At 33.8% G+C, this 7,299-nt stretch overlaps 1 long non-coding RNA gene across 1 annotated transcript; it reads left to right on the top strand.

The window, feature by feature from the left end:
- The first annotated feature begins 1,217 nt into the window (after positions 1-1,217).
- LOC107398441 (uncharacterized) lies at positions 1,218-3,974 on the top strand. The gene is made up of 3 exons (XR_001575295.2): positions 1,218-1,655; positions 2,848-3,205; positions 3,261-3,974. It is a non-coding gene; the product is annotated as an uncharacterized LOC107398441 (long non-coding RNA).
- Positions 3,975-7,299: the final 3,325 nt, after the last annotated feature.

Below are 7,299 nucleotides of genomic sequence, written 5' to 3'. Positions count from 1 at the left end.
CCTCGTGGCTATTGTGGAGGGACTTCAGAAGTTGTCTGGAGAAGGAAATGCTGCCACGAGAACAAGGGCATATCAGCTGTACTCAGCAGCAACAAAAAGGACTTTTATATTTTGTATGTGCCTCATAGCAAAATACTCTGCCCTATTAGAAACTGTGGTAAACACTCTTCAATCGAAAGCTCTGGACTTGGTAAAATGTTCACAGCATATTAAGCGAATCACATCACTTATCACTACGCATCGTGCTAATGCTGACAAACACATCAACAATTTCATTGATGAGGCCAAGAAAATTAGTGAAACCTTAGGATGTGAGCTAAGCCTTCCTAGATATACTCGATCGCAGCAGCACCGCTCTAATCCTCCAGCTAGTTGCCTTACCGAATATTTTAAGAGAGCCATATTTATACCATACTTGGATTCATTCGAGAACTCACTTAAACGACGTTTTTCTGATGAACAAACGCCAGCGTTTGCACTGCAATTGTTACATCCCTACCTAATGGACACATTAGAGGAATTGAGAAAAGCAACAAAACAAATCGCCGTCTTTTACAATTTATCTGAGCTCCAAAATGAAACTGAGTTGTGGTTTAATCTGTGGAAACAGAAAAACATGGAAAAACAAGACCTGAAAACACTAGACCTTATTCATGTCTTAAAGGAAACAACGCACTTTTTCCTACAGATAAGGCAGGCGTTGATGATTTGCTTGGCACAGCCGTGCACAACAGCTACGATCGAGAGGACATTTAGTACCCTAAGGCGTGTGAAGACATGGTTAAGATCTACTATGGTTCAAGATCGTCTTAATGGACTCTGCATGCTAAAAGTGCACAGAAACATAATAAAAAACGATGAACATTTCAAAGATAATGTCCTTTCACGATTTTCGGAGGACAAACGAAAATTGTGCTTAACTTAACTGTAAGAGTACAAAAACCATAGTATGTATTTGCGGCTGCTATGCTTTTTACTTTTGGTAGGTGCTAATGTAAATCCAGCTTAAGTATCATTGTCAATGGTTACTTTGGCGTTGTATCTGTAGAGGTTCATACCTCCCACCCCTTTAACCTCATTTTGCCCCCCTCTGTTTAAAATCCTGGCTACGCTCTTGAATATTTGACACATCCTGCTTTTGACGGTAAATTGTTTTTCAAAACTTCAAAATATCCTTTGCATATTTTGTTTCGTTGTATTCTTCTTGTCAAGATTTTGTTAGTTTCGTTTTCCTTTGTTGATTTAGTTAGTTCGTATTTCGTTGTTCTTGCGTTTAAAAATTGTCATTGTTGACAGCTCATTAATAACTTGACACTCTTAGCAGTTGACGACAGAAGTTGACGAACTACACATAGCAACGCGCGGAATTCAGGAATCACTGTCTCAATGCATTTTTTACGAAATGCCCAGGCGGGATATTCATACACTTCATTAAGAAGGCGGTGCTAAAAACCCAGGTAATTTTGTTGGTTAATGTTGACAACCTAGTTTTTTTGACAATTATCTGACAGAACTGTCAGTGTCAATCGGCACCTATTTCAAGTGCATAATTTAATTACGAACCTTTAAAGGCTTTTGTACCAGCCCTGATATGTGGCCCTTTCGAACACCTTTCGAGTAATGTACAAACATAGCTTTAAAAAAAGCCAGTGCAAGTAAGTAATTTGAGATCTCACTATCCTTCGCCCAATTTTCAAAGTCCACGTATTGCAAAATGTCTTGGACACTTTCAGAATACATTTGTACGAATAAACTAATGACGGTCCAAATTATTAATTACATTTCACTGTCTGTGCGCAAATGTTGTCAACTGCCACTAAATTTTGAAATTAATTTTTTTGGTGCAAAAAGTGCGAAGTAGAACAAATACTGTATGATATCTCGTTTATAAGGCATATTGTCGCACTTACTCTATTATAGCACTCCTTGCGGCGCTCGTCGTGCTCTAAATTGGTGCGTGCGACAAAATGCGTCTTATAAAACTCGTCTCATAATATACTATTTTATGGCTCTGTTTAGCTGCTCTGAAGTGCCTGTCCGCAACTTTTAACCCGATATATTATGCACATTCTTTTAAATTAAAATCTCACGAAGTTATGCTCAAATAGAGCCAAAATTGAAAATGACATTATTAGTGAGTTTTCTCATAAGCAATACCGGGTGCTCAAAAACCGGCTCACAAATTTAATGGTGTGTGGTAAAAAATTGTTTACATATGAAGGTAAAAATAGTAATGTATTAAAGTTATTGATAAATAACGAATTTGAAATAACCGATATGTGGCAACGTTGTCTAACAGTCGTGATCGCAATAGAATTTGATCAACAATAAAAATAAATAATTATTTAAACGGTTTCCTAGGAAATAATACCCAATGTTGGCACATCTACAAATTGTGTTTTTTTGATTGAATTTAATTCTTTTAATTCAAAAAATTGCTAAAGTCTGATAATAAATTATTATTATTACATATTATTATTATTATATTATTATTATTCATCGTTTTGTTAGGGAACGGTTACTTAGTGTGAAACATAAAAACATAAAACAATAATGAAAACTGAAGAAGTTAACAAAATAAGTTTGTAGCTTCAGATTTTTTAAAATATGACTAGGAATTTTTGCAATATTTTTTTTCGTAATCTACACATGCTTCTGAGTTGGTGCACCAGTTTTGAGCGCCCTTGTATAAGTTTATTCTCGTTATACGAGTAAAAATTCGGTTTAATTTTTTTTTTTTGATTTGAATGAGATTGGTCTCTGTACTTAATTGTGTTGCCAACTCATTATTGATCACTTTGTATTTTATCTGTTGCTTTGATTATTATTTTTCTACACTTTTTATAGTTAGAACATGATATGGAAAATTATTGTCGGTATAAACTAGTTGAAGGAGTAATATTCATGAAAAAGGGCGTTCTTCCTCATATTTTTGACCAGTCCGATATCAAGAATGTTGTAGAAAGTTTGGATGAAGAACAAGCACAACGTTCATTTTTCGAATTTATCTCTTGTGCAAGTATACTATCTAATGAAGATGAAGAAAACCGAGATGAAATTTTCGCCAATCCTTCAAATGAAAATAATCAAATTCTAATGAGCGATAATATTTAGGACAATTGTTCAAATGAAAATGGACAAAGTCTAACGCAAGATAAAATTTTATTCATTCCTGTAAACTGTTCTTCAATAAGCAACATCCCCAGTAAATGTATTTCAACAAATAATTCGAACATTTTAATAAGTGTCTTTGATTTTAGGTATTTCTATAAAGGCAAAGAAAACAAGAACTGTTGGAATACAATTTCAGCCCTACTTTTATAGCAAGGGTGTACAGTTTCAGCCCTGCCTACGTAACAAAGGTATACAATGTAATTTTGAAGATTACATAAGAAATGCATCTAGTTCTGCAACATGAAACATGTCTAAAGCTGCTCAAAACTGCAGGAGTTCACACGATGAAACAAGTTTTGTAAGTGTGGAAGGATGTGGCCTCAAACATGATTCTGCTACAGACTGATCCAGAAATACTGGTCTGTTGGCAAACTGGACATACATTTTTAAGGATACCAATGGAGTACGCTTCCAGTTAACAACAATTTAACATTCTTGTGGGGTTGTACGTCAAATAATTATCAAGAAAAATCTAATTCCGTTGCAAGGTTGCAAATTACGAGCGCAAATACTTTCAAATGTGTTGCCAACAGACTCAGTATTTCTGGATCAGTCTGTATTTTTTCAATAGGCACAACAAAGGGATCTTGCTTCTCCAAATGTTTTGTTTAGTGCTGCGAACTGCAGCAGTTCATATGATGGATCAAGTTTTTTAAGTGTGAAAGAAGAAATGATATATGTACCAGATACAGAAGCAAAACTATGATTACTTACGCGTAATAATTTTTAATGGTACTAACAAGAAAATATTTTAAACATTCCACCTGTTATCCGAAATTCCATTCCAATCCTGACTTCCTTTTCCACTTTTAAAAAATATAAGAGTTCAGATAAGAATTAAAAAAAGAAAATTTGTTTTTAAAATCTTGTCAAAAAAGAAGCATTTTCACGTTATAGCATAATTTTGAAATTTTTGGGTGTAACTTGAAATATATACACTAGGAAAACTGGGAAAACTGAGTACTTAAGTAGTTTGATGTGAGTGACTTGAAAATTCGCTCTGCCTACTAGACTAATATCATTAATAAAAATAAATATATTTCTTTGTCAAGTTCAAAGTCTTATTGTGCAAATTAATATCATTAATAATAACAAATATATTTCTTGGTTAAGTTGAAGGTCTTATTATGCAAATTTGTTAGAAGAATTCAGGTCTGCCACCATAACTCAACTCCACCTACTGAATTTGGTTAATAAAGGACTACTTACAACAAAAGCCAAAAATGCTAGAAAGTGATTTTCCGAAAGTCATTTTAAATACGGTAAGAATAAAGTGTCCCAAAAGTGGCGCACCAACTAATAACCTTGTAGTTTGTTAGGTAGGTCATAACATAAAGGATTCATAAAAATTAAGAAAAAAAAATTCATTTTATGTTGTGAGTTATCGAACTGTGTAGGTATATATTTCGAGTGGCATACGTTGGTATGTAATATTTATTTACAGCCCACGGACTGTAAGTACAATATTGTTGAAAGGTCACCATCATGGAAACTTGCACCTGAGTAAAAAGTGCTGCTTACAGTCAATGATGACGTACAGATATTTCTCCTTTACGTAGAAAAAATGTAGGTATTATGCTATACGTAGATACAATAGTAATCTCTATTGTTAGAGGACGAACGTCTAAACCCAAGGTCCCTTCATTTTACCAAATAGATTTAATCCCTTTCACAAAAAACGGGCATGGGACGACTCATTTCAGAGCTGTGCCTGTCAATCAACCGTGTAACAAATACAGAATGGAGAGGCTTTGAAGTTAAAACCAGCCGTGATGTAGGTTTCATGACGTTAAAATTGAAAAAAATAATAGTAAATTATGTATAGTTATTACATACAGGATGTTCTGCCTAAGCCCCACATTAGAAGTATTTAGAACTTTTCTTTTTGGAGTGTATCCTAGACAACTTCAATAAGAATTAAGTCCGAAGGTATTTTGTTCTGACCACAGTAAATCAGAAATTTCCTTGCCTACGTTGGCAATATCTTGCATAAAAACCCAACTATCACTGTAATTCTGAGTTAAGCCAAGGCAAGGATAACGAATAAGATCCTTCTACCAAATTGCCGTTAAAAAGAGTTTAGTCAAAACGCGTAGCCAGACTTTCATGGGCTCAGGAATTTATTGCTTGCAATTTTCAACAGTGAGCTAATGTTTTCTTTACTGATGAATCCTGATTTGGAATCCACCCGGATTCAACAAGATTGCGTGTTTAAACAGAATCTGGCAGAGAAAATCTTTTCCAACATATCCAGGAGTGTAACTTACTTCAGTGAAATAATCATGACCGCCCCTGTCTATATTTCTTAAAAAAAACGCTTACTGGTTAATTCCAAAAATTAAAAAATTCCATACTCTAACAAAGTAAAAAATAGGTATGTATCTGCTCTTAATCTTAACTCCATGAATTTTATCAGTTGATTTTCTTTAAATTCAGTAACATCCTTAATTTTTTCAGTGTATTTCAATGAAATAGCAAACATTTTGTTCTAGCACAAGTTCTCTACAAATTCAAGATTAAAAATAAACTTAATATTCCTGAAAAAGTTCTTTCTAATGTTACCAAACATGCACTAGATTTTTTTAAACGTCTCCTCTATTTTTCAAGATATCTAAAAAAAATCACTCACAATTTATTCAAGAAGTTTGTCTATTTTAATGAACATATTTACACTTTTTTCTGAGACTTTCGAGCCTGTTATCTCAGTAGATTTAAAATGCAGATATTTTAGAAAGCTAAGATTAAAATCCTTTTAACTCATCTTAAAAACGCAATTTTTACATGCCTTTTTAAGATGTAAAGTCATTTATGACATATTAAAAATTTAATCGTCAATAAAATATGCTGTTAGAAAAAACTCGTTCGTGAAAAACAAACTGATAAACGTGGGTACAGAGCGTAGGTCCATATGAAACCGATGCGCACTACCACTGAATTTTGGTTACTTCCAGGGGCGATGAGCCCACTGGAAGTTTTGGGAATTTTCCCGGCCGACCACTGCCTAATGGGTTGCTTGACCATCGGCTGTCAGCTGATGGGTCGCTATGAAAAATATCATCTCATCTTATTATTATTTAAGATTTTCTATAACCAGAAATGCACTCACTACGTAATCAAAACGGACAATTTGTTTCAGGATTTACTGGGGAAAAATACACTTTCAGACTGAACAAATAAAAAAATAACAGTCGTTTGGAGTGTCGAGATTTAAGAGAGCGGCACCTTTATTATAATTACCTACACTTGGTCGTTTTAAATGATTTCAACCTGCTTTATTGAAAATAAAATATTGTTATTGGGGCACATGAGGCATCGGTGGACGTGACGTGATGTTACACGAGCGGCGCAGAAGGCGAGATCTATTGAATCGGCATCGAGGTGTGGCACGGGTGACATCGAGAGGCAACTTATTTAGTGAATTGAATTGTGATTTATTTAAAATTAAAAGTAAAACTGAGTGTAACAATATTAAGTTACTAATAAATTAACTAAATATGCTTACTTATTACAAAATCACTTGAGGTGTACTTTTTCGAAGCGAAATAATAAACAAAATTCAATTTCAAATTTGCGTTTGCATCAATATTTTCGGTCACGTCCACGTGTCAATCTTTCAGAATTGTAATAAGAGTTTTAATAAAAAACGTAAGTATATCGCATCGCTTCATCTCGTTGATTTGGCAATAAGTGAATACAAAATTTCTTAAAGTTTAGACTAACTATAAATGATATGTAAGTGACTGTATTTTATGAAAAAATCGTTTCTACAGCTCTTACGACTATGGTGATGAAATTTTAAATTTACACTTTGAAAGAGTATCTCAAACATTTTTTTATTGATTATAAGGCAATTTTATGCTGTTATTTTCGATAAATTAGTCAATACCATTTTTTATTGAAAAGAGAATTCATATGTATTTTAGTTGTGTCACGCCTTGCGTGATTAGGGGTTTGCTCAGGTGGTAGAAAAAAGGCGAATTTACAAAAATAGTTTATTTATACAAAATTAAAGAAAAGAAATACTTACTTTTTAAGAATTAAACACAGTGCAACCAGTAACTCTAAACGGCTCGTTCATACGTCACCACATCCCAAAAAGATGACGATACGCAGGGGTCGCTCACG

The sequence above is a fragment of the Tribolium castaneum genome, chromosome 6 (assembly GCF_031307605.1).
Source record: "Tribolium castaneum strain GA2 chromosome 6, icTriCast1.1, whole genome shotgun sequence".
NCBI classification, from domain to species: domain Eukaryota; kingdom Metazoa; phylum Arthropoda; class Insecta; order Coleoptera; family Tenebrionidae; genus Tribolium; species Tribolium castaneum.
Note: the sequence above shows the minus strand (reverse complement) of the source record. Positions and strands in the feature narration are given on the sequence as shown.